The sequence below is a fragment of the Schistocerca serialis genome, chromosome 3 (genome assembly GCF_023864345.2).
Source record: "Schistocerca serialis cubense isolate TAMUIC-IGC-003099 chromosome 3, iqSchSeri2.2, whole genome shotgun sequence".
Taxonomy (NCBI): Eukaryota; Metazoa; Arthropoda; class Insecta; order Orthoptera; family Acrididae; genus Schistocerca; species Schistocerca serialis.
Window position 1 is genome coordinate 314,907,988 of NC_064640.1, and position 24,325 is coordinate 314,932,312.

The following is a 24,325-nucleotide window of genomic DNA, read 5'->3' on the forward strand; positions in this document are numbered from 1 at the left end:
GTAGGTATTTTTCTCAAAACTGCATCTCAGTTTGATTTATATATCTAATGTCTGCAACGTAAGTACAAGAAATCACTCTCAAGAACGTTCTCAGTCAAAACACAAGTGACTGTATTAAACTCTGTTGGATCACAAACTAGTGAATTAACACAAGTCTGAAAACTCGACTCAGTGGAAATTTTGTAGTTGGCTTATCCATGTTCTTTCCTATAGTAAGTTCAACGTCCGAAATCTGCAATGCATTAAATTACGAGTGTTTGTGTGTTCTGCAATGGGGCATGCATATCATACTGGGCAGAGCTAAGAGAGTCAGAGGCATTGGATCTCAGCAAGACACAACTTGCTGGAATAAGCAAAACTCTCAGTTAATTTGTTCTATCTTGCGGATGCCTGCCTGCCATGTGACGCTTGACAAGCGTCGTGTAATAATTTAGATATGAAAGACAACTAATTTGAGCCTCCGTTGTTTCTTACACCATCTGTGGTATAGAAATAAAACTTTTACACAAACACAAGTGCTGAAACTTCATCTACATCCATACTCCGCAAGCCACCTGACGGTGTGTGGCGGAGAGTACCTTGAGTACCTCTATCGGTTCTCCCTTCTATTCCAGTCTCGTATTGTTCGTGGAAAGAAGGATTGTCGGTATGCCTCTGTGTGGGCTCTAATATCTCTGATTTTATCCTCATGGTCTCTTCGTGAAATATACGTAGGAGGGAGCAATATACTGCTTGACTCCTCGGTGAAGGTATGTTCTCGAAACTTCACCAAAAGCCCGTACCGAGCTACTGAGCGTCTCTCCTGCAGTCTTCCACTGGAGTTTATCTATCATCTCCGTAACGCTTTCGCGATTACTAAATGATCCTGAAGGGCGCTGCTCTCCGTTGGATCCTCTCTATCTCTTCTATCAACCCTATCTGGTACGGATCCCACACTGGTGAGCAGTATTCAAGCAGTGGGCGAATAAATGTACTGTAACCTAGTTCCTTTGTTTTCGGATTGCATTTCCTTAGGATTCTTCCAATGAATCTCAGTCTGTCATCTGCTTTACCGACATCAACTTTATATGATCAATCCATTTTAAATCACTCGTAACGCCTACTCCCAGATAATTTATGGAATGAACTGCTTCCACCAGTTGCTGACCTGCTATATTGTAGCTAAATGATAAAGGATCTTTCTTTCTATGTATTTGGAGCACATTACACTTGTCTACATTGAGATTCAATTGCCATTCCCTGTACCATGCGTCAGTTCGTTGCAGATCCTCCTATATTTCAGTACAATTTTCCATTGTTACAACCTCTCGATATACAACTGCATCATCCGCAAAAGCCTCAGTGAACCTCCGATGTCATCCACAAGGTCATTTATGTGTATTGTGAATAGCAACGGTCCTACGACAGTCCCCTGCGGCACACCTGAAATCACTCTTACTTCGGAAGACTTCTCTCCATTGAGAATGACATGCTGCGTTCTGTTATCTAGGAACTCTTCAATCCAATCACACAATTGGTCTGATAGTCCATATGCTCTTACTTTGTTCATTAAGCGACTGTGGGGAATTGTATCGAACGCCTTGCGGAAGTCAAGAAACACGGCATCTACCTGGGAACCAGTGTCTATGGCCCTCTGAGTCTCGTGGACGAATAGCGCGAGCTGGGTTTCACACGATCGTCTTTTTCGAAACCCTTGCTGATTCCTACAGAGTAGATTTATTGTCTCCAGAAAAGTCATTATACTCGAACATAATACGTGCTCCAAAATTCTACAACTGATCGACGTTAGAAATATAGGTCTATAGTTCTGCGCATCTGTTCGGCGTCCCTTCTTTAAAACGGGGATGACCTGTGCCCTTTTCCAATCCTTTGGAACGCTACGCTTTTCTAGAGACCTACGGTACACCGCTGCAAGAAGGGGGGGGGGGGGGGGGCAAGTTCGTTCACGTACTCTGTGTAAAATCGAACTGGTATCCCATCAGGTCCAGCGGCCTTTCCTCTTTTGAGCGATTTTAATTGTTTCTCTATCCCTCTGTCGTCTATTTCGATATCTACCATTTTGTCATCTGTGCGACAATCTAGAGAAGGAACTACAGTGCAGTCTCCCTCTGTGAAACAGCTTTGGAAAAAGACACTTACTATTTCGGCCTTTAGTTTGTCATCCTCTGTTTCAGTACCATGTTGGTCACAGAGTGTCTGGACATTTTGTTTTGATTCACCTACCGCTCTGACATAAGACCAAAATTTCTTAAGATTTTCTGCCAAGTCAGTACATAGAACTCCACTTTCGAATTAATTGAACGCCTCTCGCATAGCCCTCCTCACACTACATTTCGCTTCGCGTAATTTTTGTTTGTCTGCAAGGCTTTGGCTATGTTTATGTTTGCTGTGAAGTTCTCTTTGCTTCCACAGCAGTTTTCTAACTCGGTTGTTGTACCACGGTGGCTCTTTTCCATCTCTTACGACCTTGCTTGGCACATACTCATCCAACGCATATTGTACGATGGTTTTGAACTTTGTCCACTGATCCTCAACACTGCCTGTACTTGAGGAAAAACTTTTGTGTTGAGCCGTCAGGTACTCTGAAATCTGCTTTTTGTCACTTTTGCTAAACAGAAAAATCTTCCTCCTTTTTTTAATATTTCTATCCACGGCTGAAATTATCGATGCAGTAACCGCTTTATGATCGCTGATTCCCTGTTCTGCGTTAACTGTTTCAAATATTTCGGGTCTGTTTGTCACCAGCAGGTCTAATATGTTATCGCCACGAGTCGTTTTTCTGTTTAACTGCTCAAGGTAGTTTTCAGATAAAGCACTTAAAAAAATTTCACTGGATTCTTTGTCCCTGCCACCCGTTATGAACGTTTGAGTCTCCCAGTCTTTATCCGGCAAATTAAAATCTCCACCCAGAACTATAACATGGTGGGGAAATCTACGCGAAATATTTTCCAAATGATCCTTCAGGTGCTCAGCCACAACAGCTGCTGAGCCAGGGGGCCTATAGAGACATCCAATTATCATGTCTGAGCCTGCTTTAACCGTGACCTTCACCTAAATTGGTTCACATTTCGGATCTCCGTCAATTTCATTCGATACTGTTGCACTTCTTATCGCTATAAACACGCCTCCTCCTTCACTGTCAAGCCTGTATCTGCGGTATACATTCCAATCTGAGTTTAGGATTTCATTACTGTGTACATCTGGTTTCAGCCAACTTTCTGTCCCTAGGACTATGTGGGCATTGTGGCCGTTTATTAATGAGAGCCGTTCTGGGATCTTTCTATAGACGCTCCTACTGTTTAATATTATCTGAGTAATATTGTTATTCCCTGTTGCATTTTTCCTACTCCTACCATGCCGCGTCTCCGGAGGCGTCTTGTCGCGCCTATGGAGGGAATTTTCTAACCTAAAAAACCCACATGTGCACTCTACACGTACTCCGCTACCCTTGTAGCCGTTTCCTGCGTGTAGTGCACGCCTGACCTATTCAGGGGGACCCTACATTTCTCCACCAGATAGCGGAGGTCGAGAAATTTGCACCCCAGATCTCCGCAGAATCGTCTGAGCCTCTGGTTTAAGCCTTCTACTCGGCTCCAAACCAGAGGACCGCGATCGTTTCTGGGAACGATACTACAAATAGTTAGGTCAGATTCCACCCCGCGAGCGAGGCTTTCCGGCTTCACCAACTCCGCCAACCGCCTGTACGAACTGAGGATGACCTCTGAACCCAGACGGCAGGAGTCATTGGTGCTGACATGAGCAACAATTTGCAGTCGGGTGCACCCAGTGCTCTCTATCGCCGCCGGCAGGGCCTCCTCCACATCTCGGATAAGACCCCCCGGTAAGCAGACAGAGTGAACACTGGCCTTCTTTCCGACGTTTCCGCTATTTCCCTAAGGGTCTCCATCACCCGCCTAACGTTGGAGCTCCCAATCGCTAATAAACCCGTCCCCTCGCGTGCCTGCTCGGACATTGCTGAAGGAGCGGCCACATGTTCACTCACAGGCAGAGCGGGCGATGCCACACGCCCAGCCTCCACATTGACCCTCCGCCTCGTGCGCCTCGAACGCCGCTGAACCCACCACTCCCCTTGGGGAGAGGGTGGCCCAACCGCGCCCGGTACCCGCAAAGATGTCTCGAAAGCAGGGACAGTGGGTGAAGCATGTAATACCTGGGGTGTACCATGTACCGCACCAGACTCCCCACTGCCGCTACACTCCGAGGCAGCAGACTGAAGACGGCTGACCACGGCCATCAACACATTCAGCTGTTCGCGAACAGTGGCCAGCTCCTCCTGCGTCCGTACACAGCAGTCACACATCCTATCCATCCTAAGAAATCAATTCACTATAGAGAGTTAATCAACTTTTAACTAGACTGCTAATTCACTAAAGGCGGCTGATAGTTGACTAAACTGTGGTTACTAGACACTTCTTGTAAAAAACAATGAAAATAGCACTACCTGTCTCTGGACTGTATTCGAAACAAACACTAGCACTACTGGCAGTATGGCTGACTAAAGGGACTCTCTCTGACTGTATTCAAAACAAACACAAAATCTATGGAACACTACTACTAGCACTCGACAATTAAAGCTTCCAAAAGCAAAAACACACGGATGAAGAAGTGACAAATAAGAAAAATACAGTTAATACTTAAATTAACGTAACTCGCTGCACAGCAGGCGTGGAGCAGACGGCAGTTCCTGTCAGATTAACTGTATCCCGGACCGATACTCAAACTCGGGACCTTCGCCTTTCGCGGCAAGTGCTCTACCAGCTGAACTACCCAAGCACGACTCGCGACCCGTCCTCACAGCTTTAATTCCACCAGTACCTCGTCTCCTATCTAGTAGACTTCACTGAAGCGGCTCGCAGAAGAGCTTCTGTGAAGTCTGAAGGTAGGAGACTAGGTACTGACGGAATTAAAGCTGTCAGGACGGGTCGTGAGTCGTGCTTGGGAAGTTCAGATGGTAGAGCACTTGCCCGCAAAAGGCAAAGATCCCGAGTTAGAGTCTCGGTCCGGCACACAGTTTTAATCTGCCAGGATGTTTCATATCAGCGCACACTCCGTTGCAGAGTGAAAGTTTCATTCTGGAAACACAAGAGCTGCTTTACGTAATTTTTGCATAAATACCTTTGGATATGAAGCAAAAAATTGAGACCATTCAGATACTTTCGAGTGCCCTGTGAAGTCCTTTGACCTACCGAAAGTTACAGAATTTACGTAATTTTTGGAAGAAATACATTTGAATATAGCGCAAAAAATTCGCAGTGTGCAGACACTTTTGAGAATTCTGTAATTTGAAATACTGCAATTTTCTACTCTTCACGTAATACTTGCATAAATACTTTTCAGTACATTGCAAAAATTTCAGAGGTTTGAGATACTTTACGGGATAAGTACCATTGAACATTACGAGTAAATGTGGATGAGAGTGTGTGTGTGTGTGTGTGTGTGTGTGTGTGTGTGTTTGTGTGTGTTGCGGTGGGGAGGGGGGGGGGGGCGGCGGAGGGCGCACGCGTATGTGTATTCTTGTGTGTCGCTGACGTGTTTTACGTCTGTAAATACAGCAAGCTGCACACTTTATGTAATTGTTCGGAAAAGTACTGTTGCGCACGGGACGTTGAAAGAAATTCATATCGGTTAGATACTTTCTAGCGCAGCTCAGGTTGTGGCTTTGGGTCTGTACTATGATTTCATTTTAATGCCCACGAAAATACTACACTGTGGTTTATTTAAATTATTCAGTTGTTATTTAAGTATCTGAATTGTTTAAATAATGAAACACGCCTTTGCAAGCTTAATCAATTATTATGAATGAAATTGACTGTTAATGCTAACCTGATATTCGCTGCAGAGAAGTGGGGCGAGGGGCGATAAGTTTAGGTTACAAACGACAACTGGGCTATTTACATATATTGGATTATGATTGGCTGAAGAGGATGTGAGAAATGGAGCGGAGTTTGGGGGGGAGGGGCAGGGGGGGCACGGCTCGATGATGACGACGTCACTGAGAAGAAGGGATGCAACTTGCCGCTATCTTAGGTTGTGACGTTCGATACGTGTTGGTCCCACCGACCATAGGCCGAGTCTGCACCTTACACTGTCCGAAGAACGGCGTGTGTGCATATTTGATCCAGAAACCCCATTACACACCTAACGTAATGTTTTGTGGACATCAACATCCCTGATACAGATTGACCTGCTCAGAACATCGACCTGAATCCAACTGAATAGCTTTGGGATAAGTTAGAACGTCGACTTCGCTTCAGACCACAGTGTCCTACATCACTACCTTCTCTGGTTTTGGTTGTTGATGAAAGTGAGGTGCCATTCCTCAACAATTAAGACACATGATTGTAAGTGTCCTCAAGCAGAGCTCAAGCCGTCACAAAGACGGTGAGTGGACGCACCGCATATCAATGTCCACTAACAGGTGACCAGATATTTTTGATCAGACAGCGTAGTTCCAAAATATGTTGAAGAAGAAAAATTAAATACTGTGAGTAAATGTGGCGTGTTAATGGTACAAAATACCCTAACCCAAGCAATGGTCTTCTAATGCTTCAAAGGAGACTTATATAGAAATGTGAAGGCATTTAAAGTTAGGATACTCTTATAGCAACATTCGTTCAACCGCATGAAAAAATAATTTGTGTGGTATTTTGAGGTGAGCGTAGAACTAATTCATCAATACAGTATATCCACAAACAATTTGTCGTTTAACAACATGCAGAACTTAACGACGCTCTGTTAAAGAAACTTAGAACTAATTAAACCTAACTAACCTAAGGACATCACACACATCCATGCCCGAGGCAGGATTCGAACCTGCGACAATAGCGGTCGCTTAGTTCCAGACTGTAGCGCCAAGAACCGCACGGCCACTCCGGCCGGCCGGGGATGCCTGGTTGTTTCCTTAAACAAGGGGCTTTTGCTTCTATTCTAGCTATCTGTGCATAATAATGTGTTAGTCGACGAGATGTTGCGTTCTCTGTTCCCGTTCATTACATACTAGAGATATAGAGTGAAACAAACCAACATACCACGTGGATGCAACATACAAGCAATAAAGAAGCTAAACAGTAAAATACGGAAACATGTGTGAATCAGCATACCATAAGTATCATGCGAGAGAAAACCGTCACCCAATACATAATGGTATTTATCTAATGATCGTCGGAGAATGCAAAAGTTTAAATTGAAACACAACCTTCTCATTCAGGAAGGTAAAATGTGCTGCACAGCCAAATATCTCTGTGCAGCAAACTTTTTTCCGCTGTGTGTCGTAGATATTGTATGAAGACACTTTCAGAAATAAAACTTAATATCTTTAATTTTTTGGGGGTATTTCGGTCAAATAATCTATAGATCGTATCGTGTTCTTGTAAAGGAGAAAACTTATTGTTAAGAACAAAAGATTTGGTGTACCTTAAAGAAAACTAGGTTGATACTGAAATATGATATTCCAGTAACATTGTAGTACATTTTAATGAAACTAATGTTACCTGAAACTAAATAAAGCAACAGTGAAATGTTATCTGTAATGAAGATTGGAGATCTTTTATAGCTCGAAATTCAGCGCGGACTTCAATGCGATGAGATGCTTATAATAGTTTCCACAACGAAACTGTCTTGAAACCTGGCAGAAAATCCAAGGAGATTCTCGTCGCATGTGAAGTATGTTAGCGGAAACACACAATCAATGCCTACTCTCGGCGATAGCAATGGAGATACTATCGAAGACAGTACTGCCAAAGCAGAGTTACTAAACACAGCCTTCCGAAATGGCTTCACAAAAGAAGACGAAATAAATATTCCAGAATTCGAATCAAGAACAGCTTTCAACACGAGTAACGTAGAAGTAGATATCCCCAGAGTAGTGAAGCAACTTAAATCACTTAATAAAAACAAGTCTTCTGGCCCAGACTGTATACCAATTACGTTCCATTCACAATATGCTGATGAAATAGCTCCATACTTAACAATGATATACAACCGTTCGCTCGACGAAAGATCCGTACCCAAAGACTGAAAAGTTGCACAGGTCACACCAATATTCAAGAATGGTAGTAGGAGTAATCCACTAATTACAGGCTCGTACCATTAACGTTGATACGCGGTAGGATTCTGGAACATATATTGTGTTCGAACATTACTTGTAAGAAAACGGTCTATTGTCACACAATCAACTCGGATTTAGAAAACATCGTTCTTGTGAAACACAACTAGCTCTTTATTCACATGAAGTGTTGAGTGCTATTGACAGGGGATTTCAGATCGATTTTGTATTTCTGGATTTCCGAAAGGCTTTTGACACTGTACCACACAAACGGCTTGTAGTGAAATTGCGTGCTTTGGAATATCGTCTCAGTTATGTGACTGAATTTGTGATTTCCTGTCAGAGTGGTCACAGTTCGTAGTAATTGACGGAAAGTCATCGAGTGGATCAGAAGTGATTTCTGGCGTTCCCCAAGGTAGTTTTATAGGCTCTTTTCTGTTCCTTATCTATATAAACAATTTGGGAGACAATCTGAGCAGCCATCTTAGGTTGTTTGCAGATGACGCTGTCGTTTATCGACTAATAAAGTCATCAGAAGATCAAAACAAATTTCAAAACGATTTAGAAAAGATATCTGAATAGTGCGAAAATTGGAAATTGACCCTAAATAACGAAAAGTGTGAGGTCATCTACATGAGTGCTGAAAGCAATCCGTTAAACCTCGATTACACGATAAATCAGTCAAATCTAAAGGCCGTAAATTCAACTAAATATCTAGGAATTACAATGACGAACGAATTAAATTGGAAGTAACACACAGAAAATGTTGTGGAAAAGGCTAACCAAAGACTGCATTTTATTGGCAGGACACTTAGAAAATTTAACAGACCTACTAAGGAGACTGCCTACACTACGCTTGTCCGTCCTCTTTTAGAATACTGCTGCGCGGTGTAGGATCCCTACCAGATTGGATTAACGGAGTACATCGAAGAAGTTCAACGAAGGGCAGCACGTTTTGTATTACGGCGATATAGGGGACAGAGTGCCACTGAAATGATACAGGATTTGGGGTGGACATCGTTAAAACAAAGGCGTTTCTCGTTGCGGAACAATCTTCTCACGAAATTCCAATCACCAGCTTTCTCCTCCGAATGCGAAAATATTTTGCTGACGCCGACCTACATACGGTGAAACGATCACCATGATTAAATAAGGGAAATCATAGCTCATACGGAAAGATATATGTTTTCGTTCTTTCCGCGCTATAAGAGACTGGAATAGTAGAGAATTGTGAAGGTGGTTCGATGAACCCTCTGCCAGGCACTTAAATGTGATTTGCAGAGTATCGATGTAGATGTAGAAACATACAAAACACCCAGTGCGACGAGATATTAGGACAAAATATGTAGTCACAGCACCTAATTTCGCGACGCAGAAAAAAGTATACTGATGCGATACTAATCAACGATAAGAGAGAGAGCTTCAAACTTCAAAAAATACTTTTTTTTGAACCAATGTACAAACTAGAGAAAGACAGCGTTACTAGAAAAGAGTTGTGCAAATTTAGTGTCACGAACAGGACTTATAATAACCTAACACATTGGGACCATCACCATAGAAAAAAAGTGAAACAAAATTTCTAAGAAATAAAATTTATAAACAAAGATGTAGAAAGAGACAGGACAAGTTAATAAAATTATAGGTATCATAATAGTCACGTGACTATATGCTAACGAGAACATGAAGCATACCGTAATTACTAAGGTAAGTAACTACTAAACAGAAGACGCACGGATTTTAGTCTATACCTTAAAGAATTCAGGTGAACACTGAGTGTGCGGTATAATTTGCCGGTACTATACGTAAGAATATTAAGAAATATTTTTGTACTGCATTCGAGTTATTGTATCGACATGGAGCTACTCTATACACAGCTGTCAAGGCAAATGCACTAGCTAGGCAGGCATGTTTTTTAGAATGATGATTTGAAATATGAGTAACGACATGTGAGGCGTTACAAAAATATGACAATTTTAATATGAAAATTTATTGTGAATACAGTACTCAAGGCGTTGTACACAAAATAGTTTTATTTTATCCGATAACATAAAAGTTAATACCAATTAAATAAGTGCCCACTAGTGTATGACAAAGTGAACTAACCTAAAGCACTATGTATGTATGAAAGTTATTTCAATAAGACTTACACGTGAACGCAAGACCAACTCCACAGAGGAACTGTAGGTTTCCCGCAGAGCCGTTAGGTTCGCAATACGTACAGTAACTTCGTAATGCGCCCTTTCTGAAACACGAGAAACATAAAAAAATGGAAGTGTAAGCAAAATACAGTAACGCGTACAGCGAGACCGCGTACTCCGATGAATAGACTACACTGTGCTGTATTTACAGAGAATGAAACTTGTAAGTTTTGCTTATTATGAAGGTACACGCAGAACTTTTGCTGCGAGTAGCTCCATTGTGAGCAGAGTTGTTATGTTCATACTCACCATTCATTCGGACAGAGAGAGAGAGAGAGAGAGAGAGAGAGAGAGAGAGAGAGAGAGAGAGAGAGATTGGGGGGGGGGGGGGGACGGAGATGGAGAGGGGGTGGAGATAGATATCACTTTTGTGTCTGGGAAGTATCAGTTGAAAATAATATACACATACACAATCTACACAGGTTTTCTTCACGTGATAAATTTTACAGCCGTGAGACTAAGACACTGTTTGCAGATACTCAACATGCAGCTCTGTCCGTGTATATTTAAACGATTTCGTCGTCTGTTCTTGCACTTGAAAGCTGTCCGCTGAGTATCTACATCTAGTGAAATATATTTATCAGAAATCAATGCTATGGGGATACGAAACAAATATTGCGGGTCTTATTTATATTTAAATTAACGGTTCTACTATTTAATATCTATAGGGTAAAGATTCTCAGCCTCTGTGAGGCAAACTAAGGAGCTACTTGACTGAGAAGCAACGGCTCCGATGTCGTAAAGTGGCATACGACCGGGAGAGCGTTATGCTGACCAATTGCTCCTCCATATAAGCATCCAGGGATGCCTGTGGGCTGAGGATGAGACCGCGGCCGGTCGGTAGCGTTGGAACATGTAAAATTTGAAATTTTCCCGGCTAATCAACAGTTCAAAAAGATTTCGGGCTTGCAGTCGGTCGTTGTAAACTAAAGTTTACGGAACCTCATGGCCTGTTCGGACGGAGTTTAGTTTTTATGGCAGAGATTCTAAAGGAAACGGAATCTATTAAAACAGATTGATATATAACTAATTTGTAGCTGTTTGCTACTTTACGGCAAAATTACTGAAGTAGAGGCACTGTCTCTTTTGTAAACCAAGTAAATAATATATTTAAAGTGTTACTTCTCTGGCAAACACATACTCTGTAGAATACAGTAGCGTTCAATGTAAAACTTACTTATAAAATTTTCTAAATTGCCATATATAGGGTGTTTCAAAAAACTCTTACAGGAGTCAGAAGTATTGTGAAGTCTGCCTTCCTCAGGGCAGTCATAAATCCTTGTATAAGGCAGCCACAAAGTCGTCATCCGCTAGGCATATCAACTTACATACCCTCAATACCTGTTTATTCTCATTAACTTCAAGACACCAACCAGAGGCACAATACCTGCTGCATTCCTTGGCCTCTTAAAAGTGATCTCAGTGTATGACAACAACTGCGGCGTCCCAGGATAGCTTGTGAACAATTTTAAGCCCAGTCTCTTGTTTCATCTGTTATATACCCACTGCAGTGCTTCTTGTTTGAGACGGTGCAGGACAGAGATTATTATTTTCTTTTATTTTGTCGGATATATGACGAATGGAAATCAAGGGAAGCGACTTAGGGTTGTCGTGTAATTGCACGGGCGAGGTACACTGGCGCTCAAAACTTTAGGACGAAAGTAACTTTTACATGATGTGTCACTGCCAAGTAACATAGTCAATGAAACTTGGATGATACGTAGAATGAACTGCTATAGTGCAGTACAGAAGGTAACCGAAAGAAATACGCAATGAGATTAGTAGAAATGACATATTCATCTTGCCTGATACATAAAGTTATTCTTCCTACAGAAAAAATGTATATGACCTTTTTTGTAGGAAATTTAATGCAGTTAAATTTTGTACCGGGGTACGTTTTCGTTAGAGGCCGTAGTTTTCGAATTATTCAAGAAACACGTACAAAAGTCACCATCAAAGGTATTGTTCTTGAATAGCTCTAAAACTATGGTCTCCAGCATAAAATTTAACTGCATTAAATTTCCTACAATATGATCCTGTTCATTTTTTCTGTAGGACTAATGGTTCGCGCATAACGAGTGAGAGAATACGAAAATCTCGCGCGTGGTTTTTTGAGGGCATTGTGGGTTGCATAAAACCCATAGGTAGGGGCTGTTGAATCCCACCTGTACAATTTCACGAATCAGAATAGCGCGGTCTTACCTTCAACAGTCTACGATCCAGCAGTATTTAAGAAACCTGATAGGAAAGGAGGGCTGTTATATAACTGTGTCCTAATATGTGCATAACAATAGTGACCACTATATTATATGGATGTTAGAGGATGTTAAACTGAGTGGTTTGAGATTAAGAACTAGTTTCTATGCATGTGTTACAAAGGTGCATAAAAGTTTCGACGCTCTCTTAAATATTCATGTCATTTCTCGTACAATGAGAAAGACAGCAAGCACCTAACCGCTCTGTTCACATTGAGTTAATTCAGCGATTTCCTTCAAAGACGACTTTCACGTAACCGTATTACAGAAAAACCACTGTGGACACATCTGTATTGTTTTTCTAGGCAGTATCGCCAATGACGATGCAGAAATAAAAGGAGTTTCAAAAACGTGCTGGTTGTAGACATTGTTTACCCGCAGTATTCACTTCAGACAATTGCTGTCTTACCTCAAAATACTCAGTTTAGCATCCTACATCTCATGGGCAGTTTTGGGGCACCATATATACCTGTAAGTATTCACTGCATTGGAATAAAGTGATAGATCACCGCGTTACCAAAAGTAACTTGAAGTGATTGAATAGTAGATCTCACCTCTTACGATGCGGTGCGGGACGCCGCATGAGCACTGCTGGTTGCCCGACTCGTAAGGGCACTGCAGCACACAGTCGTCTGACGTGCAGCCTGGAAAAGTATACTCATTTCAAAGATCTACAATTGTACATAAGCTACAACCAGGATATGTAATCGTAAACGTGAAATAGTTACAATGTAACAAAAATAATAGTCGACCATCAGAGTAGCGCTTACATCATAATTTACCACCTCGACTCACGCACAACCTGACATACTATAGAGAGAAATAAATGAATGACCGCGGGACTACAATGTTATACAGATTGATTTCCTGTTAGTTACGTATAATAATACAGGTTCATAGAATCTACTCCTGGAACAGCAAAAGTTCATTATCGAAATTCGTTCCCAAGACCTCCATGTTCTGGAAGACACTTTTTCATTCGTAAACAATATTTAAAGAGCATAGAGTTCATGGGCTCTCCACAGTGAGAACAGGTAATCCAGTTTAAAACAGCTGACATACAGAACAGTCCTACGTGCTGAACCGATACTTTCTTTCAGTTGCGTTCTACAGTCACTCCTTAGAGGGAAAAATTGAGACAATTATGAGATTCAATATTATGAAAAGGATTAATTGCCATTCACCATATAACGGATATGCTGAGTCTCAGATAGGCACAACAAGAAGACTGTCACAAATAAAGCTTTCGGCCAGTAAGGCTTCCGTCAGCAGTAGACGACACACACACACACACACACACACACACACACACACACGACTGCAGTATCACGCAACTGAAACCACACTACCACTGGCAGTGAGGTTTCAGTTGCCTGATACTTCAATCATGTGTGTGAGTTGCGTTTCGTGTGTGTGTTTGTGTGTGTGTGTGCGTGTGGTCTATTGTTGACGAAGGCCTTACTGACCGAAAGCCTTATTTCTGACAGTCTTTTTGTTGTGTCTATCTGTGACTCAGCATCTGCGCTATATGGTGTGTAGCAACTTTCCTTTTCATAATACTGTTACATTCCATTCTGGATTTTCCATTGTTCAGTTATGAGATTCAGTGTATATCCCTCCATTGCTCTTTTTGTTCCTCCCCTCCACCTTCTCTCTCTCTCTCTCTCTCTCTCTCTCTCTCTCTCTCTCTCTCCCCCTCTCCCTCCTTCCCTCTGCTTTGTGCACGGCGAACGCTCGCTCACGCCTGTGTGTGTGTGTGTGTGTGTGTGTTTTGTGTAGATAAATGAACTCACGTGACAAACAAAAAATGTACCGACGTAGATAAGGCTAAGCCAATACTTCCATAGGAAATAATCCTCGGTTTACAAACATTACTACAAATTCCAGTTTGGAATTTTTAATAATACAGAGGAAAATCAGTGAAGTTAGACGTAGGTGAATTGCCGGAGAAAGAGTCCCAAGGCTGAGTTTCGGTTTGTAAGGCAGTTGTAATGCTTCGTCTAAAGTTACATATATGGTAAATGCAGTCTGTAATACGTCTAGAAGTATTTTAGATCGCGGAATAAATGTAGCAGCAGAATGACATCAGTGGTTATTATAAGGTATTAAGTTGGCTTCTTCTGGTTAAAGTATATTAAAAAGTGGAACCTAACTCTCCATGCGAAAGGATCTCGCTCATTATATCAATCTAAAATATGTTTCTCAATTGGTCTGATGACGTACTTACAAGTTTTTGTACGACCAACGAAAACGTCTACATTAAGGGAAGTTCTTTCTGAAGTTACTTTCGATTATTTACCTTCTTATTAAAATTTCAGCTAAAATTAAATTTAAATTTGGGGTCATTCAGTATCCTGCTGAAGCTGAGTGACCATGAATGCGCAGGAACTAAGTCCTGTATGTGCACTGCTGAAGAAAGTTTCGAGAGGAAATAAAACTGGTAAACGCACAAACAATGAGTGGTAATATATGTATGTTTCTTATCTATACAACAAAATTAGTTCCACTAATGAATACGTTAAGAAAACATAGTGAAACGGAATAAAGGCGTTGGGTCTTCGTGAGACGTATTTTTGAGGCAATGTATATCAGACAGCCTTAACCTAAATCTACATCCCGTTACTTCTTCTTCTAGGGGTAAGGAATGCTGGCTTCCCAATAGCTGAGTTTGCACAAGGGAAGTACTTAAAAATCGGTGACATTTCCAATAGTCGGATGGCTGAAAGCCTAAGCGCTTTCTTGTTTTTCAATTGCAAAGGCGATAAAATATATAAATCGTTTTATTGGTCGTATTATGAATGGAATATCGCACCAGGATAGTACAGAAAGATCTCTATGATTTTGATTTTCACTGTGTTCCTGAGATATAGCCGTGATTGTGCACCACTAGGTCCGTGGTTCGTCCGGTGTGAAGCTCCAGAGTACATGAGCAATATGCTCCAGAAACGTTGACGTTTTAAGTTATAGGGGCTGCTTTACTACACTCAAAACACTCCGAACTACAAAATCCATATACCGTCTACATCGCTACTATGATCCAACATAGTATCAAAGAGTCATTCCACACGCATTGCAGGCCACATTCTGATAGAATCTGAAATCGTGGCAATTACAATAAAGATTCCCGCATTTGGAAAGTTGTAGAGTGGAAGTCCAAACCCTATCCAGTACCCTTCAAAATCGTTTGGAAGAGCAGTTTGACCATCGCCTCGGTGAATACCTAGGGGGATTTAGAAAGGGTAGTTCCTGTGTAGAACAGATTATGGATTTGAAAAACATCGGAAGGAACTATTTCTAAGAAGCAAAAATTTTGTCGTAATCTTTGTGGGCCTCAAGAAATCCCACTACTCCGTACACAGCCAAACACTCTTTGATACAAGAGGAGAATTCAGCACAGACAAAAAACACTTTAGTATTGAATAATGAAATACTGACAAAAACAAAGTATTGAATAAAATTCCGCGGAAAACTTCGAAACCGTTTGAAATAAAATCTGGCGTACGGTAAGTTAAAAGCCTCTCCTCATTGTTCTTCAGCTGCTATGGAATAAGGGTAAGCAATCTTAGGCTTCAAGAAAAAGAAATCCAAGAAACCACACTGATATATAAAAACTCGAGCGTCAGACCCAATAGTGTAGCCTTTGCAGATAATTTAGTAACATTTTCCGAAGATATCGTTACAGCAACTGACCAAATAAATATGTTGAAAAAGACGGTAAAAAAGGCTGCATTAGAAATTTCTTTCGAGAAGACAGAATTCATAATGAGCAATAAAACTGCTCAAAAATTACACAGCAGAAGATGCGGTAGAATCAACAGAGTGAAAAATGTGAACATTTAGGGGAAATAATGTAGCCGAACGGTCTAGGTAAAAAAGAAACAAAAACGGAGCTCAGGAAATGGGAGTGGCTTATCAATTAGGGAACCACTTTATAGTAAAATCCCGCACTGTAAACAATCTCACAAAACTAGAGTGGCTTCATTCTTGTTCAATATATTTGTCTCTATTGACATTGACATCAACGGAAAGCTGAACATTTGTCTCTCGTCATTAGTGTTACATTCATTTGCAGAATGGTAAAAAAAATTAAACATTGTTTTGTGTTCTTAAGAAGAATAGTGAATTTAATTATAAGGACGGTCTTGAAAATTGTAACTATTGTACACGTAGCCGTCACGTCGGCCGTGTATCAGTTACGTAATACGAGCAAACGTAAGGAAACAACATTTTAGACAACTTTGTAATGTTCACCGTATGATACTGAAAGGGACTGATTGTTTTTTTCGGAACGTAAAGAGATTCCGCATGCGTAAATTTCAGTAACCAACCGGACATATTTTTTCGGAGGGTTATCACTCGAAAAGATCAAAGGAAATGAACGACGCTGGTACAGTTACTCACCTGCAATCACTGGCTGCGGCTGCTCACAGAGTGTCCCAGAAAACCCGGGAGGACACAAGCACGAAAACGACACAGAGCCCACGTGACTGTAAAAAAAAGACAATTAAATGCTTACTAAGGATGCTTTAGAACTCCTTAAAACAGGGAAAACGTAAATCGAAAGCTGTAAGCATAGGGTGTTTTAAATTATTCGCTTTTAATTTACTTAACTGTGATTGAAAGGGCGTGAAATAAAATCATGAATAATTAAGTAATTACCTTCGATGTTTCAGCAAGTTAACCACTGAATATTTTGTCAGGTATTCTGGAAAATGTCATTATGCAAGTAAGTTCGTGTTTCATGGGTTATTAAAGACATTAAGTGTATGGGTTGACATACCGAACTTATTTCTTCCGTTCCGAAAGCCAGTACGTATGGTGAACATAACAGGAAAAAGTAAAATTAAAGTGAGGCATTCATAATACTTATGAATAAAGTATTCTTCAGCAAAAGCCATAGTTTTAACAACTCGTTTACCATTACGCATATATAGGTATTACAATGATCCTGTTACATACCTTGGAAAACTAACCGATAGTGTGAGGAATGCCAATTATTACATATGTGTAGCCCTTCTAGGGTGTAGTACAACTATAAAAGCGGAGTCATTATCTGGCTGTTTTTTATAAACAACAGCAATAAAAAGTAAACTAGGACGAATCAGTTCAAAACTTAAAAACGTTCGTCTATTTCGATTGCTAATGAGAATGATAGGGTTTATAATTTCATGTGAGGTTCAACAATAGGAACGATGCTTCCAGTAGAACCGAAGTGAATTGGTCATAGCCTCCCGAATAACGCATATCTGATCATGTACACATTTTAGGCACAAGTTCTTTAAGTAAGTCTGTAGTGATTTCGTCTCTGTCAACCATGTTCAATATTCAGGTCTCAGAGCGCTACTGGGGGAGGAAAGAAATATGGAAATACCAAACACACAACACATTACTGTGTGTAATATGCTGTAGAAAAACCGTTGGCATCCAAAACACCTTCCAGTTGTCTCTGAATTTATAAATACAAGCCCTAAATGGTTTTCGATGGACTCTCATGAAATTCTTCGTGCAAAATAGCGGCAAGTTTAGGTAACGATTTTGGACGTGGATAGGTATCGCGCAACCTTCTCTCCAAAGTAGATCACAAAGGTTCAATAATATTGCATCTGGTGACAGTGGAGGCCAGGGGAGATGCGAAAAATCATTCTTGTGTTCAGAAAACCAGTCTTGGACGATGCGAGGTGCATGAACAGGGACCGTGTCATTTTGGAACACAGCGTTACAATTGAGGAACAAAGACTGTACCATGGAATGATCCTGAACAGTCAAAATGGTCACATAATCCTTGGCAGCAGTGTGACCATGGCGCCAGTGAAATATCACGTTATGGCTGCCCAAATCATCACCGAACCCCCGCCACGTTTCATCTAGGGGTGTAAACTCGGCCAGAAGTTAGAAACAGTGTGAAATAAGGCTCGTCTGACCAAATGACATTTTCCATTGCTCCAGAGTCCAGGTTTTATGGATTCGAAACAACGTTTCCCAGTTCGTGACATGTGCATAAGTAATGCGTAGTTTTGAATTTGCGGCTCGCCCTGCTATTTCTTGCTTCTGGAGTTCCCAAAATGTTTTTAAGCTGACAGGATTCGCTAGTGCGACATTCAGTTCTGCAGTTACACTTGCAGCTGGCGTTCTTTGGCTTTCCGTAATACTGCTCTTCAATGACAGTCCGTCACGATCACTCGATCCACACTTTCGTCCGTTTTGTGACTTAGCAGATTATTCTTTTCCGCTGTCCCTGTTAGCGGTATAACTTTTCGGTACATTGCCGCTTAACACACCAAAACATCTCTTCTACCTTGGTCTCAGAAATACTCACCATACGAACACAGACAAAACCTTCAAATTCCCTTAATCCCTACGTAATGTACTGACAACTACACAGAACGCTGTTCTTATTACGACTGACACCTGCAACGTACTGAGGACGTTGCACAGTTGCCGTTCGTGGTCAAATACAACATCACAACCTGCAAGATTGTCTAGCATCTGTATTTACGTTAAAGTGGTGTTTCAATATTTTTTTGCAATCGCTGAATGTCACGAACACTATCGCTTAGTGAACTTAAAGACAGAACTGCAAGAAAAGTCATTTTAGTCGAGGGTATTTATCTTCTCTGTAGAAGAAACTAAAGCCTTCAAGATATATTTTATCTCAAGTAGCTCCAAACTGCACCATTTTGAAAATCACAGACTTCAGTTGGTCGTACTGTATAGAAGCCTGCGTGTAGTCTGCTGCCATCACATCTTGTCTTAGCAACACATGACTGAGTCAGTCTAAATCTAAAATATTATTCCACGTTTTAACTTTTATAGAAAATAAAAATATTTATACGTCAATAATAAGGAAATATGGCAAAAGGGTTATACTGTAGTTCTCTCACACATAGCAACTAAAGTTCTTAGCTCTATACAAGTCATTGGTAACTTAGTCATCTGTAGTAAGAAAGAGGCTACATCTTACTTCAGTTCCATTACTAGACCGTGAAAACAATTTAGTATCTACAACTGCTATCTGTGAGAATTCTAAAGTTTCACATAGTTGTCATATAAACTTCCTATAGTCTATGGGCAGATCTTTAAAGATCGCCGTGTTAAAACACTTCACATTCGTTTTAGCTATAAACTCTGTGCAGATTATACATGAAATTACTGTTCCAGAAATTTAACAAGCTGGTAACATACAGTGAAACTGACACCTGAACCAAATAACGAACAAAAATAAATGACAAACTAGCAGAGGAAGTGAATGTTCGTGACGAAGTGAGACTTCCTTTTCTTTAATAACATATTCCGCATCTTTTCCGCCACAATCTTATAGCAGACATATTACAACACTTAAATGTATGACAGGTTTTTAAAATCCCCTAGTTCGGTATGTTATCACTCAGTACGGCTTTCAATGTTACTGTTCATTGTTGATTGAGGAAAAGAGAGCGATGGACGTAACATCGGATTCCAAACGTGTTACTACCTGGTCATGTAGTGTGGCAGATGGTTTGCGTGCGAACTCAGCAACTAAATTTCATTACAGGGTTAAGGTTATGTGGTCAATACACAGACTCATACATGTATAATACGAAACAAAGACGTTTTGTAAGGTAGTGAGCAATATGACCGAAATGTTTGATACAAGCGACAATCAAATGGTTCAAATGGCTCTGAGCACTATGGGACTTAACATCTGAAGTCATCAGCCCCCTAGAACTTAGAACTACTTAGACCTAACTAACCTAAGGACATCACACACATCCATGCCCGAGGCAGGATTCGAACCTGCGACCGTAGCGGTCGCGCGGTTCCAGACTGAAGCGCCTAGAAGCGCTCAGCCACTAGCGTCCGGCAGCGATAATAAAAAAATAACATTTACAGTACTGTACAAATGAAAAATTATGTGATTTGAAACACGAATATAATGATTAAATGCTGACAGAAATCGCATAATTAATTGCATAATGTAGGGATATAAAGTAGATGTAGCCTAAAATCCTGAACTTAAAAATAAACTGTTGTAAAGAATGAATAACACTTCGAAAAAGCCAAGACTCTTCATACAGTTTTGAACTTGACCATAGAGCATTTTGTCTTATTAGAAGTGAAGAACTGAAATTTTTTCTTTACAAATGAAACTAAACAGCAGCTCTACATTATAACAAAATGAAAGTGTTAGATGAAAGACATACAATAAAAGTTCAATACCAAGAGTAATTTTAGATAAATGATTACTATTTCTTTTCATATATTTACAAATAATTTTTATTCCAATATTAGCAAGCAGGTGGACAGATCAAATCAAGAATATCTCTTGTTTACCTCTTCTTCGGGAGGCTCTAAGAGGAGCTGCTAACCGCGCAGGATGGAAACGCTTGGCTCATGCGGTGAGGTTGCCCAGCAACGAGCACAGCGACTTGTGATGATGATGATCAGATTTGTACTTTCCACACTCTAATATTACTTTACATTGGATTGGCAAAATGAATAGTCGCATATCACGAAGCTCTAGAAACAGTTTTTATGTACAATATTAAACTTTCAAACAGATACATAGACCTAGGTGTAAATGTCACAACACAGTTTCAAAGAATATGAAATCTTTTATGCATATGTACGTCATTACGTTAATGCTATATCAGTAACAATGTTAGACCACTCAGGACCCGTCTCATAGACGAACATCTTCAAGAGCTAATAATTGATCCCATGGAGAGACGAGCTTCATTTGCCGAACAAAATTTTCCGACTGTCTGCGGCGTTCTCAAGGGAGCCGTGTTACTCTGGAAACTCTTCTTGGGCGGCCGGGATGCCGAGCGGTTCTAGGCGCTACAGTCTGGAACCGCGTGACCGCTACGGCCGCAGGTTCGAATCCTGCCTCGGGCATGGATGTGTGTGTGATGTCCTTAGGTTAGTTGGGTTTAAATAGTTCTAAGTTCTAGGGGACTGATGACCTCAGAAGTTAAGTCCCATAGTGCTCAGAGCCATTTGAAACTCTTCTTCCTCGGCACATGACCTGTTCAGAACTGCTTTCTATGAGTAATGCCAATCAAATTATGTTATGATGATATGTATACGTACACCGCTATAAGTCCTGTATTTATAGTTCTGATAATTGCACTATTTGTTGAGACATTAACAATTCATTTCGCTTTTACGCTACTGGGAAAATATGAGGATTTACAGTACACTATACGGACTTGTGTTAAACTTATCAGGATTGTTAGTGTTGTACTTTCCAATTTATAGTAACTTTGAACTTAAAATCTTTGTTTCATATCTTTATTTTGTTAATTTTTCGTAATGTACTACATATATGTTTCTGGGTTTTTGTTATTATTATGGTATATTTTTCTCACTGTACGCAGAGTAGCGTAAAAATAGGTCATAAGATAATCATGGTAATTTTTTTGCTCACAGAACCCTGAGCTACTATTAATTCATGGTAATTTATGGAAAATTTGAGGTTGTAGCAGTGGGCTCCAGACATAACAACATGCTATATGACGAAATTTTGATTCATTTTTCAGTATGTCATGAATAATCAACCCCTAAAATCAGGAACATCGTTCAGTTACTTATTATCCAAAACTGAAGCGTAATCGAGAAATGTAAAAAGTGTTTGCTGCTTCGGGTCTTACGACGATTAGAGAGAGAGAGAGAGAGAGAGAGAGAGAGAGAGAGAGAGAGAAACGGATTAGGATATCAGAAGCCTGGCATGTTCTTGATTTTTTCCAATCGATTTTATGTTTCGAATATTGTTTTCTTTGCTGTAACAATTTGTAACCTATCTTAGTGTAAATATCATGTACCCCCTTCGAATCATTTCACTGTCTTGGTTTGCATAGGTTAAAAAATACACGAGGGCCGGTGTAAATAAACAGCGCTCCGTGTGTTATCAGTGATCAAAGCTACATGCCAAATAAAATCGACGACTGCATTGATATGTTTTGTACTTGTGTCAGTATACAATGGAAGTTACGGAGACGCGTTATGATTCACGCAATTTCGTGGGCGACAAACTGTAACTAACGACAGCAGCTGTGTGTTGTATCTCTGTTTCACATGGTGCCCATAAATTCGGTTTCCACCAATATGAGCGACATTTCGTCTATACCTACACTTAGACATATGTTTTTGGAGCCAAGAGAAGTCGCCGCATTTGCATTCCTCACCCATCACAACTACTTTCAATTTGAGCAGATAGAAGGGTGTCACACACAGTGAAGTGCTGAAATTCGCTTGCTAAACAATTAAGGGCCGTCCTGCTGATTCCCCCTAAAGTGTTTTTTTAGCTTCAGGTACTAATCGATTCAGATAACGTTTACACAGGAGAAGTGATAGGACGTCACAGTCACAGCCGAGGGAGATTTTAATTTAGAGAAAAAGGTAGGTCTGCATCGTCCACACGAAGATTAATTCTGACCAGTAACAAAAAAACTGAAACACTGGTGTCTAATAATGTGCAGAAACATTTTCGTTTAATATATTATTGTTGGTGTTGCCTTATAATGCCGTCACAAGGGAGTTCAAGTCTCCTGACCCGAACCACATCACGACACCGAAACCGAACAGCTCTTGTCAGTGCGCCGAGCCATGGATCTGTCTTTCGCAACGGCGGGTAGGCTCTGCCTGACACATTTACGATGCAGAGAGCCTCTGTCTCCAGTCCCAGACGGCACCAACAAGGCCGGCAGTATTCTAGCCGGCCACACGACGGACGAACCACAGGCGACAGGGCTGCTCATTCCAAAGGCGACAAACGTCTGCAACCTATACATCGCCTCACGTAAAAGTATCATCAGCCCACAAGTAATAATTAACGCACAATTCATCTTTCAAAAATGTTCAGATGTGTGTGAAATCTTATGCTAAGGTCATCAGTCCATAAGCTTACACACTACTTAACCTAAATTATCCTAAGGACAAACACACACGCACACACACACACACACACACACACATGCCGGAGGGAGGACTCGAACCTCCGCCGGGACCAGCCGAATTTATCTTTCACCCAGATGTACCGGATACTACTGGCTGACCCATAGATGTACAATCACATTTCTAAAACAAAAACGGTGGGTAAACAGAATTTGAAAATCTAGTAGTCTCTAACGGGTTAGGTGGATACCTGACGACAAGGTGGTCCTTTTAGAAGCCGCCATATTGGACGCAACGCGTAGTTTTTAAATGGAAAAGTGGCCATGTGAGGTACCAAGCACATACAGGTATTCAGGGGAAAACTAACGATGGTATTCATTTGAGCACAGCTCTATTCATTCTCGAGCTATGACCGATGTTTCTTCCTGATAGGTTACTTTAAATCTGACAGAGCCAGCAGAAGCCAAACACTTTCAGATCTTCTTGAGTTCAGGAGAGAGGAGCACCCATTTCATAGCAGAGGGTTTCAACCATCGTCACTCTGATAGAGAACTTATAACCCAATGTGCAGTGGTGAAACGCTTCATAAAATTCCGTGAAACTGTCTCCGTCGCGAGAAACTGGACGATCGATAACGACTACGGATGTAGCCACACGAACCGCAGTTTTAACATCGTTAAGGAAGTGTATATAGCGCAACAGTCGCCGCGTCTCACCGATTGAGATGACGCACTGGAGTCGCATTCAGGACGACGACGATTCAAATCCGCGTCCGACCATCCTGATTTAGATTTTCCCTGATTTCCCTAAACCGCTCGAGGGAATTTCCGCGATGGTTCGTTTGAAAACTCACAGCCGATTGCCATCCCCATCCTTGAAATACACCCCTGGAAATTGAAATAAGAACACCGTGAATTCATTGTCCCAGGAAGGGG

At 41.0% G+C, this 24,325-nt stretch overlaps 1 protein-coding gene across 1 annotated transcript in view; it reads right to left on the bottom strand.

The window, feature by feature from the left end:
* LOC126471600 (uncharacterized) overlaps nucleotides 1–10,281 on the bottom strand; it is a 204,313-nt gene extending 194,032 nt beyond the window's left edge. The window contains exon 1 of the mRNA XM_050099837.1: nucleotides 10,213–10,281. The gene's annotated coding sequence lies outside the window, so the exon portion shown is untranslated. The remainder of the gene's footprint in view (nucleotides 1–10,212) is intronic.
* Nucleotides 10,282–24,325: the final 14,044 nt, after the last annotated feature.